At 39.3% G+C, this 12,594-nt stretch overlaps 1 protein-coding gene across 9 annotated transcripts in view; it reads right to left on the bottom strand.

Moving 5' to 3' along the window:
- The window catches only part of COLEC10 (collectin subfamily member 10), a 401,773-nt gene that overhangs the window by 198,260 nt on the left and 190,919 nt on the right, over window positions 1-12,594 (bottom strand). For 5 of the 9 annotated variants that reach the window (XM_045508463.2, XM_045508465.2, XM_010972584.3 and 2 more), the window contains one exon: window positions 9,195-9,295. The exons of the other annotated variants lie outside the window; for them this stretch is intronic. The gene's annotated coding sequence lies outside the window, so the exon portion shown is untranslated. The remainder of the gene's footprint in view (window positions 1-9,194; window positions 9,296-12,594) is intronic. 9 annotated transcript variants of the gene reach the window in all.

Below are 12,594 nucleotides of genomic sequence, written 5' to 3'. Positions count from 1 at the left end.
ACCTCAGTTCTTTGCCGTGTGCCTTTCCTAACAAGGTGGGATACAAACTGAGAAGGCAATAGAGAGATTCTGCTAGGAAGATGGAAGTTATAATTTTATGTAACCCAATTATAGAGGTGACATCCCATCATGTCTTTCCCATTCTAAGGGTCGGAAGCAAGTTGCTGGGCAAGCTCACATTCAATAGGTAGGGACTGCAAGGGGCTGGGAATGACAGGAGGCAGGGACCACTGGGCGACAGCTTAGAATCTACCTGCCACACTAGTCAATTTTAAATCCTCCTGATAGGAAAGGAAGAGCCTAGATAAACAGAAAACATTCCTGTTTGGTTCTTTGATCTACTCTTAGAATTTTAACAGGAGATTTTCCTCATAAAATTAGCTTTTACTTAGGCAAATATATTCTGAGAACGTAATAGGGCTCTAAAACTTTATGGGTAACAATAAGAAGCCAAGAAGGAAATCACAGTTATCTATGACAAGTTGAATGGTGTAACTGCATAAAACTGGGAGATTCTATTTAATGTTGGTGGTCAATCTGAATAATAGATATCGACAAAATTAATTCAACACATATGCATTGAGCATACTCTTCTGCATATAGGAGGGACTAATACCTATTTGGGGGAAAAAATCAAATAGAATAGATTTAAACGTGTAGATTTCAATTATCCTTGCTGGTACTGTTCATAGTTTAACTTTTACCAAGAGCCATTCTGCCTCTGCTTACAAATGTAATAAAAAAGGAATTTGCTCCTTAAAGTAGAAATAAAATTGACTATAAAAAATCAGACTCCATGCTATTATTGCTCACTCCTAACAGAGCTGTGCTTACAAACTGCAGAGGGCTGCCTTCTCTCTAACCTGAGGGGATGTTCCAGCCCATCAAATGGAAAATAAAGCTAAATTCAACAGCAGCCAAGGAGTTAAGAAGCTGGGTATGAAATTATGCCTTCCTCATTATATGCAATGCATGGCTGAGATCATTCGAAGTAATGCCTGGAAATCCTCCACTAAAACAATCACAAGGTGGGCTGGCAGTTTCTGCCTTTTGACCAGGTCCACAACCCACATCTGCCACAGTGAATTTTAATTAGGTATTACTCCAGAGAGGAGTTCCTATGCTGGTATGAAGTTAAAAAAATTGTAATTCCACACTGCATTACTCATCATTCCACCATAAATGAAAACAGAATGGACTTAGAGAAACTGCTTTCAGCAGGGAGAGGGCTTCTACATAACCAGACTGTTAGCCACAAGGTTGGATCCAGTATTACAAAAATACATATGACAAATGAATCAAAAATTTATTTCTAAATTACTACTTCTATATACAAACAAGGCAGTGGTTTTCCTTGAAATGTCTATGGTTCCAAAGCATTGCTTATTTTTGGTAAGATTAGGTTAGTATTAATCAAGCCATTGAGGATATACATAGAGATCATCTTACTTGAAGTCTTGACTAGTTTCATTATACATTATATGTCTTTATGGCCTGCCTCCTGCTTTGTCTGCAAGTTTCTCTTGTATCTTTCCAGGCAAAATGAAAAGCTATAATTGACTCTGAGTCAAGAATATAATTATTCAGGTATTTTCTTCTTCGAATGTATCAGAGAAATACTTTTGCCAATGAAAGCAGGAAGCCATTTATATTTTTAAGGATGTAAGAGGGAGAAAACAGGAGAACTTGACACTTAGAATCTACTATGTGCCAACCATTTTTTGCCATACACTCTTTCATTATTATCCCAATTTGATAAATAAGAAAAGGGCAACTGTGGAACCGTGGGAAGAAAACTAACGTTTGTTGAGCAATGACTACTAATGAGGCACACTTCATATTTATCAATTCATTTAAACTTTGCATATTCATCACCACGCTACAGTTAAAGAAACGAAGACTGAGCAATGTTTAAAAATCTGCACAATATCATACACTTGGTAAGCGACTGAGCTGAAGTAGAACCCATGTGCATCTGATTTGTTGTACCCAAGAATATCACAGTACTTTAGCATAAAATCCTTTAAATGTAGCTTCCAGCAGAGGTACTGAAGGATTTAGATGGTTCTCTGCCACCTTAGGAAGGGGAGGTTGCTATTTATAAAACTGCAGTGTTCCCCAGCAGAGAAAGGCATCTGGGAACATGTCCAGAATTAAATTCATCCATAATTAAATATATTAATTATTAAGAGTAAACACTAGAGGTATCTTCCTTGGCTTAACTATATTTCCAATATAGAACCAGTCACCAAATCTACTCTGTTATACTTTCTTTTCCTTTCCTTCCTTCCTCCTTTTCTTTCTTTTCTTTCCTAAAATTGTTGAACACCTATTGCTTTATTATCATTTCTTTTCAGCTCATCTATTTCCTGCCCTAGACTAGAAGTTCCTTAAAAGCAGAGACCTTGATATATTCTAGGCGTCTAATATCTGGCACTTAGCAGGTGCTCCATAAAAACTGAAAGCATGATTGACTAAATAGAAAGAAATTAATCAACAAACACAAAACAGCAGGGTACCAAGCCAGACTCAAACTCTGCTCCAGCAAACTTCAGAATACTCTAGACGATGGCCCTCACACTGAAGGTGATGTGAAGCTCTCAGGTTGCCTCCAGTCATAGATTCAGCCTGGCAGGTACTCAGCCAGGATTCAGGTTAACCGAGTCTTACCACCTCTGTCCCACCACCATTCAAGATGCTCAGATCTCGATCTTCAGTAGCTGACAAAGATCCCTCTGATTCACTATCATGTATTTCCCAGACTTTTCCTTCATCCCCCTGTTCCAAACATACATTTTAGTTTGATGTTGCAAAGATATTAAATGTAAGCTTTCCTTCTGCTCCCTAGAATACACAGGGATAATGTGTAGTGGCTAAGAATATGAGTTTCAGGTCAGACTAAGTAGGTTCAAGCCAGACTATCATTTATTTACTGGCATGTGATCTTCAAAAACCTGCTTAATGTGTCTAAGTGTCAGCTTCTCATGGGTAAATGAGGATAACAGAACTACTTACCTCAGACAGTTATTATGGAATTATATTAGATGAAGAACCAACTTATGGAATTATATTAGATGAAGAACCAACTGTAGTGATCACAGTTCCTGACTTTTTCTTTTAAATAATAAAATGAGAGTGAGAAAATGTCTTTTCGCTTGGTTATTCGGTTTATAATGACTTGGGGATTAAAACCAAGAGAAAAGAGAAATCCTCTTTATTCCCCTTGAACAGCAAGGGAGTTGGGGCGCTGACCCTCCACATAGTCGCAAATAGACATACAACTTACAGTCTGTCCTTCATATCCACGTTTCCTCCATACCCACAGTTCTGCACCCACAAATTCAACCAACTGTAGATCATGAAATACTATAGTATTTGCTACTGAAAAAAATCTATATATCAGTGGACCCATGCAGTTCAAACCTGCATTGTTCAAGGGTCAACTGTATTAACTGAATAGTCTGGCTGCAGGGACAAACATACCTGTGGTTCGGCCCAGCTGAGATATTGTGCCCATCCTGGCAATGAGGATGAGGTGTTTTGGTCATTGATCTGGATCACATGACCTCCTCAAGGGACTGGGATGGGTGAAGGGGTAAAAAAGGGAGTACTGCTTTACCCAAACCACACAGGCTGAGAGTGAAAGAGGAGATATTCACAAAAGGAAAATCAGGGTGCTGCTGCCAGGAAGAACTTTAAAAGCTACACTGTGCATCCCTGAAGAACTAAACCAACCATGGATGACCAAAGTAGAATGACATTACTAACCAAGAGAAATGAAAGTACTTCCAAATGCCTGCTTTCTCCTAAATTAAAATATGGAGATACAAAAGAGAAACGGGTGAATTCAAGGCCAACTCTGATTTAATTTAATTGGAACCACAAAGGAATTTCTTGCTCAAGAGGCCACAAAGTTGGGTCTAAGCATTGTTAAGTGGAATGGATATCAGTAGATATTAATACGTTTTCTTCAATAGCCAGTTTGGCTAAGAGGATTTCTCGGTAAAGATTCTTTCTACTCTCTCTCATAAATTATTTGGATGCTTACTTTAAACGTTCCATTTTGCCTACAGAGGCACAGCCTGGAAAGCCATAGCTCCCCGATTTAAACTATTCACTTACCCCTAGGGGAAGAATGAAATAAAAGACAAAAGTTATGCAAATAAAAAGATAAATTTTCTTATGTCTGTCTGTCCTTGTTACATTTGAAAAAGACCTCATGTATTCTCTTGTCTCAGGAAAGAATAAGCAAGAATAACAGAATTCAGAAAGACATAAATTGCCAATAATTCCTAACGTAGTTCTGTTCCAGAAATCTTTGTAAAAGTAAAATTCCTATCCATGGCAAGCTTTAAATATTACTTAAATCAGGCCATGCTATCCTGAAGTCATTTACCCATTGAGTGTGTGTGTGTGTGTGTGTGTGTGTGTGTGTGTGTGTGTGTGTGTGTGTGTTTGGGTGTGTATGTATTTGTGTTTCCCTTTTTCTCTCCCCTCACGCTTTTCTTCATAAGAAATTTCCTCTCTCTAAGGTCATCTACCACACAAGCTATTGAATGTGGCAGAATGAACACAACACTTGATGATGGAACTTTGTTTCTTAAATAGAATGTCAGCTATACCAGCAATTTTTCAAAATATTCACACAAAAGAAAAACAAGCAAGCAGAAGGTAACTATGGAGGTCACAGAAAATACTTTTTTCTTTTCTCCTTTTGTTTTTAAATGAAACATATATTTTTAGGTTAGGGATTAAAAGAACATTCTGTGCAAATCTTGGGAAGACCATTAAAAAGGATATGAAACATGAACATCTCCAGTAATAAATAGTGAACACAATTAAATAAATGGTCTGCCAGTTTCCCAATCTCTAAGCCAAGCACTGTATTCCAGGATTTAAAATGAATACAAAAAAAAAAAAAAATCACAGAAACTGACACTTAGCCACACATGCAAAGAAATCTCACTTAATTTTTGAGTGGGCAGTGCATCAGATACATACACTGAAACATAGCTTTTATTTATGACCACTAGAACTAAATAAGCTCTGGAGGAGTACAAGACAAGAAGCAAAAACCTGGATCCAATTAGAGATGTTCCCAGTCCTGGGTCAGGCCTGTTTTCCCTGGAGGGTCTACAAGCCTACAGTCAACATGAATTCCAAAATGTATCAGATCAAACAATGTATCATTAAATGAAAACATCACTGGATATTGTAGACTACTTCTGGAAAAATGTTTTATGAAAACACACCTTAACTATTTAACTTGGCCAAGCCCATTATTAAACAAAAATGTATCAATATCTTTCAACAAATCTTGACCAATATTGGTAGTGTTAGACTCAGGATGACAGCTTTCTTCCTAGTTCTAAAAGAGGATTCTAAAAGCTTTTCTCATTGTACTGCAAGTGGCCAGCTTTCTGAAAACCCCATTTTATCCTTTCTTAGGCTCTCATTTAATATAATGTATATAATATTGTAGTATTATCTATATATAAATGCTTAACTATACCATTATGGAATAGAATGACAAGAGGTTGAAAAACAGTTCCCACTGAGATTGAATTTAGGGTCATGGATTAGATATTGCACTCTTAAGAATCCCCCATTCACCAGTATCACATTCACAAAGCCTATTCCTTGTAAATCTACCTCGATAATCACCTTCTCCGAAGAGACTTCCATGACCATACTCTTTACCACCAGAAAGACGGAGCTTTTTTTTAAAAAAAAAACCCTCCAATAATTTGTGCAATGAGATAAAGTGCCAATGAACACATAATCGGGTAATCACTCTCATACATGTCATGCTGTACAAACCCTTATGATTATACCTGTCACACACTATAATTGTTTGTTTAATGTCAGTCTACGCAGTGAGACCGACTTACCTGAGTCTAAAGTCTTGTTGTATTCGTTTTTGTACCCAGTAGCAGATGCTGCCTTATGCTGGCTGCCTTTACTGAGCCAGTGCACTTGTCTTCCAGCTGTGAGTCCTGGCTGCTAATGGTCCACTGTTACCTTTCTCCAGAGAATTGTCTTTGGCCAATAGGAACCCAGAAATACCTACGAGAGCATCTCATCAAATGACTGGATGATTTGAAGGTACATAGGCCCAGTCTCTTCAATGGGACAAGATGGGACAAGAAGGTGGGACAAGTCTTGGTGTTCTTCACACCCCAGAGCTCCCCTGGGGATCAGGCTGAGGCTAGCCTTAGCTGAGCCCACATCTCTGCTTACTTTCTTCAGCCCTGGTAAATCACTTGCACAAGAACCCCATCTCAGGCTGTGCCTTTAGGAAATGTGACCTAAGACATAGCTCTAAGTGCACTGATTTCTGTGACAAATTAAATGTTTTCTCCTATTAAACTCTGATCACATTGGAACAGAAATGATGACATTCATATCCAGTACTTAATTCAGTGCCTGATGAAAAGAAAAGTTTGTAAGATAAATGAACATGCAAGTACATTTAGCTCATTGCTTATTCTCATCTTGTACCAAAAAGATAAATCCTAGGAAAAGACGGCGGTGGGCCTAAGGATTATTGTTGCCATTATCATTTAACACCAATGTTTCTCTAAGACCAGATGAATATGAGTTGTTGGTGTAAACAGTAAACTCTGAAGTAAGGGTCGGGGCGGGTGGATGAAGAAGCCCCTCCCCCAAATTCTACCCCTACAGTAATGCAGACAGTGGTACCTCACCAACTGAATAGATTCCTTGATGGTAGCTAATAGCCACATATCAAAACAAAATTTTCTTGTTTTCTTTTTCAGCTTTGTCTGAGACCGCCTTCCATTCCTCACCTGCATCCTCCTCCCACATTAAATCAGCATTAGGCTGGTAAATATCAAGCCGATTCTAGACACTAAAGACGGGGCATTTTTCCACTGTAGCACAGTGTTATCACCAGAGGTGAAAACACACGTGGGGCTCTGGTCGCTACTGTATCCCTTGCAAATGATCCTATTTCTCTTCATTAAGGAAGACAGACAGGATTCCACTGAATGAATTAACAAGCATATTGAGAAGGACAAGAACTCCTACCTTAATCAAAAGCATGTGAATATATCTAAATGAATGTGAAGGCACATGTTTCTTGATGAGTGTTTCTGCTCCATCCTAAGTCTTACTAACAAAGCAGCAGGATTTCCATGGAGAGAAAATGGAATGATACTCTCAATATCTTACTCTGAATTCCCGTTACTAACTGATCATCTCAAAGTGTGGTCAAGAAAACATAAAAATAATCGACTCTTCACAAATACATCTCATTTGGAGGTAGCAAGAGCCTCCTGCTGAGAAAAGGCTCATTAGGTTTCTATTACTTAAACTTGTGTCCAATAGGCAAGATTCACCTCTCAACACAACAACCCAAAATTACTCAAATACTGTCTCGAAATGGATTAAATGTTTGGGAACATCTGTATTCGGTCAGCTCCTCTGGGAACCACCAGACATCAGCTGCATCTCAGTTACAGAGTTATGACCCAAATACACGAGATAAGGTGGCACAGGGAGAGGCGGATGGGAATTCGAAAGAAAGCTGGCCTTTGCTATTGAATCAGTTGCCATGAAACCCAAGGAAGGTGCTAGATAGGTTAGGTATGCTATCTTATCCACTCTTTATGATAACCATGAGAGGACTGTATCTTTATCTTCATTTTAATAGTGATAAAACTTGGTTTTACAGATATTGAGCAGCTTTTACAAAAGTCACGCAGCTACAAAGTAGTAGAGCTGGAATTTAAATCAAGGACTTTCTGCTCCAAAGCCCGTCATCTTTCGACTTCATCGCTCTACGTCAGGTGAGCTAGTCTCCACTAAGGGTCTATTTTTTGTTACGCTAAGCTCTTAAATCTTGGTATCTGTGACACAGGACCTAAAAGGGAAGTTTTTATGGACACTCCTTTTCTTAAAGACACTAGTATTTATAATCCCTTCACTCTTCTGCTACATACTTGCTAACTGACAACTAATAAAAGATCTGTTGTAAGAAGCCATTTGTATGCTGAACAAGAGTGGGTACAGTCTTCTTTAAGAAATGACTCTTTATCAAAATGAGTTAGTCCAAGGCAGTGGATGCACTGAGGGCATGCTAAAGCTTTGGAGTATGGCAGCAAATGAAGACAGTCTTGGATTAAGCAAAATACTGGGTACCCTCAATGTTGTGAGCAGATGTCCACGGCAGACTTAGACCTGTTCAAGGCTCCATGGCCTCCAAGTCCCTGGGGGAAGCTCACAAGTCACTGCCCAGTCTTCTGAGTCAGGAAGAAAGGGAAGGAGGTTGGTTCTACCCTAAAGGGAGGTGGGGGGAAAATGCACTGCTGTCTTCTGTTTTCTTCGTGAAGTGGTGCACAGAGTAATCTACTAAGAGAGAAGGATGTGATACAATGATGGGGAGACTTAGAGCTGTAAAGCCTAAATGTGTTTGGATTCACTATCTTGGGGAATAAGAGAGAATACTGACAGGTGACAACGTTACTATAATGCCAGGTCCATGAGGTCAAGGAATTTTTTCTCCCTTGTGTCTCCTGAGCATTTACACACAATAGATGCTCAAGTAAATATCTGTGGAAGGAGCAACCTCAGAAGAAATTCTTGTATTCATTTCATAAATGGCAATATCCACAATACAATTTTGGAAATAAACTCTATTAACAGTATTTCAGTGAAATTGCTAGCATCTCACACCATATCATCTACCTCTTGCATTTCTCATGAGGCCAACCGAAGGGTCTTTGTGCATTCGAGATCTGGACAAAACGCCTGTCAAGGGCGAATTAGAGGTATAAAGATAAGCCTGAAGATTACGTACATATGGTGGATCCAGGTTGTGCCTTGGTGATGGTGAAGTGATTTGAGAGTGTTGTAAGATGACTGAAGGTAGATGAGTCAAAGGTCCTTTGGGAACACTTCTGACCATGGCTGCTTCCTTACGTCTCCCCTCTACAGGTGCTGGCCTGCCCCTTACTTTCCATCTCTGAGCACCAGTTTCCCAGAAGCTGCCTCGGAACTGCATTTCCCCTTGTTCCAGAGCTTCCAGGTGCTCCATCTTTTCTCCTCCTCCAAGAGGAGCTTCTGCCAAGACTATAGAGGACTGGCCCATCCTCCGACCATCAGCTAGCCATCAATTTTGGTGCTCTATTTTGTAGGAGGTTCTTAACTCTGGAGGAAGCTACAGTACTCACTTGGTGTAGAAAAGTGGCATCGTGATGATTTCAGGGCTTGAGATCTACATCCTCCTTGGTCCCCCATGGCCTCTGCTCCCTTAGTGCATCAGCTCTTGCTTCTATCATGTGGAAACAGAAAGAAGCGGGGAACAGCAGGCTGGTGTATTAGTCAAGTTTAAGCTTTTAAACTATACTTGCAAACCTGACAAAGCGCTTTATAACCTCCATATAAAACTCAAGTTTAAAGCAAAGACTTATTTAATCTGTACAAAATATACAAATGAGTAAATGATTGCTAATGGCATGACTTTCCATATTCCTTTCCAAAGCTGAACCAGGAAAAATTATTTTCATCTTAAACAATAAATTCACTTTTCCAATATCTGAGACACCTCACTAGTCCATTTCAGGTTTTCGCTATAGTGCAGATCTGTACACATCTGTAAAACAAAAGACTTAGCTGCAAGAAAATGAGGGAAAAAGCAAAGATCGCATTTCAGAATAACATGGAAAAAAATATTAAACCAGAATTCATTTTAAACAAGTTTCTGCTAGACAGTGTGGGTTGAGTGTGATTACTAGTTCTGGGAACCCATTATGAAACAAATAAAAGTTAAACATTGCATTGGAAAGTTGATACAGTGAGTTGAATTCATTTATCTATTGAACAGCAAATAAAGCTCAGTTTTGGCAAGGAGAGTCAGGATATCTGGGGAGAGGATTTTATCCCAAGGATGTGGGCAAGAACAATTTAGGTTAAGAAAAAGAAAAGGTATAGAGATGGAATTTTACACAATCATTCAGAATGTGGTGGACTTATATTATGACAATTTAGCTAAAGTGGAATGAAGTTTCTCATAATTGCCTTCTCTGCATAGTTCCTGGTTAGCATGAAGTATCCGCCACATTCTTTTTGTCTTCAGAAGGTCACAGGAAGCAATGAGGCTCCTGCACGCACTGTTGCTTGTTGCTGGCTCAGCACCTTGGGGTAAAAGCCCCTCTGACAGTTCCTACAGCTCATGCAGATCCTCATTTGGCTTCTCAGGCTCCTGTGCTCAGTGCAGAGTTAGCTCCACGAGGAAGGCCCCTTGCTTCCCCGGCAGGATACCCTGTCATCCTCATCACCGGTGTAAAGGCGGCCATGTTGATCACACCGCAGAGCATCACAGATTTCAGTCTGTCCTCATGGGCCCCGGACAGCTTCCCAGGTTTCCACTTGCACTCACTCTTCTCAATTCACATCCCTCTTCCTTTTTAACTGCCCATCCTGAGGATTTCTGTCCCCACCATCAGACCCAGAAGAAATCGCCTCACATAACAGTTTAACCAAGTCCCACAACTGAGTAAGGCCAAGCTGCCATCATAAATCTCTCATTGAAATATTAATGTATATTTCAGAAGGGCTGTGTTTCTCTGATCAAACCCTGATGAAATGCAGGGTAAGGTTATTTGAGCGGGGAAAAATTGGGGAAGATAATTAGATGAAGCATCTTTCATTTCTCAGAAGAAAGATAATGCCTTTGACTAAGCTATTACCACCGCAAAGTTCTCTGGAAAGTCCAACAGAGGTCAAACCTTTTCTAGGTAAGACCTCCAGTTATGTGGTGAGGAAAAAATAATTTACTAACAAACTATGTTCTTGATGTTCAATATCTTCATGCAAGCTTATCCATGTTATTGAAGTCACACATTTTTAAATCATACACAATAACTATATATTTACATATGAGTTTTATATATATTTATTTATATTTATGGGTAATATTTCAAATATAGTCAGTGTTTTACATTATCTAAGTGACATTGCTATTCTTAGTAACTGGTGTTCAATACTTCAGATTTTGCTTTGTGTACCACTTTTGTTGTATATATATATATATTTTTGTATATTTTAATCTAGATACTGATTTTTTTGTCAAAATAATTCTGAGAGGTCAGAAAAGAGCCAGTAAGTAGTTAGGGTTTGGTATATAAGGAGAGAACAAACCTCATTCTATAATCAGATCTTTATTTATTTTGTCTCCAACCTCTACCTGATGCCCCAGATTTATTGATTGAAAACCTATCTTGTTATTCAATAAGGAGTAAGGGCCAGACACAACATTAGAGATTAGGGTTAATGAATAATACACGGAATCTATCCAAAATGAGGGGATATTTCTAGTACAAGAGACAACCGCGTACCATACAATTTCAGCATGGTACAGCACTACTGTAATTTGAGAACGGACAAGGATAGTAAGCGTCAGCTCCACTGGGAGAGTGAGTAGAGTAGGCTTCGTAAAGGAAGCGCTGCTTGAGTTAGGACTTGAAGAACAAGGAAAGTTTTTCAAGGTGAAAGTCTTACAGTCAGAGGTAATAGCATATGTAGACAGTATATGCATGAGGTGGAGTTACTCTTTGGGAATTATAGCAGCTTGGTGGATTGGCATATAGAGAATGGGCAATGAAGCTGGCAACAAAGGCATAACTCAGTTCAAGAGGCTTTGGGGGTCATGCTCATGTGTTTGGGCAATGGAAGTCATTAAGATGTTTCAAGTGGGAAAGAGCATGATCAAACTTGCAGGTCTGACACCAGTGTGTGGAGTGACTTAGAAGGAGTGGAGTGGCTTCTGACTACTCAACCTTAGTCTTCTAGTACTGGGGTCGCCACCCTCCCTATCTGCTCCTACCTTCCTGGAAGTCAGGACCCTACTCTTGGCCCCCCATATATTGAACCCTACATCAAAGGGATATTTTGTTCTACTGTCTACTAGGTTCTCTATCTCATATGCACCGCTGGATATCTGAGTCACAGCAAGTCTCCCCCCACCCCCTCAACATGTCACATATGCTACTGCTTGGGCCTCCATTATTGCCTGTGCTACCGGGGGGTCTTTTCCATTTCTGAATACCAACCATTCCCCATCTAACCGCTCCGAGTCCAAACCATGGCATCTGGAGGTAGGCAGGCAGTTTCCTCCTCTGGCTTTGGATTCTTAGTAATCAGTTCTACCGGTTACTCTTCACCTTGGCTAACTCCATACGTACCTAAAATTGGCCCTAGTAACTCCTTGTTCTGAATATAGTACTCATTTTGTGACTTGGATACTGGGCATGACAACGAGAATAATAAATTATATCCAATGAAAGGTGCATTTTATTTTCCCATACATCAACTATAGTTGATTCTTTAAAATTAAAAAAAAAAACTTCTTGCTGACTTCTACCTTATGACTCTCACTTCTCCCTTAAAAATGGAAAAACTACAATAACCTTTAGAACCAGAAAATATTCATTATATAAAAGAAAAGTAAGCGGCCACCAGAATCATATGACAAAAATTCAGTATCTGACAGCTGGAGAGCAGGAGCAAAAGCAATGATTTAAAACTGTTCATCTCTTGATAATAAAACTTTTCTCATAGTAAACTAATTAC

This window comes from Camelus bactrianus, chromosome 25, assembly GCF_048773025.1.
Source record: "Camelus bactrianus isolate YW-2024 breed Bactrian camel chromosome 25, ASM4877302v1, whole genome shotgun sequence".
In the NCBI taxonomy this organism is placed as follows: domain Eukaryota; kingdom Metazoa; phylum Chordata; class Mammalia; order Artiodactyla; family Camelidae; genus Camelus; species Camelus bactrianus.
Note: the sequence above shows the minus strand (reverse complement) of the source record. Positions and strands in the feature narration are given on the sequence as shown.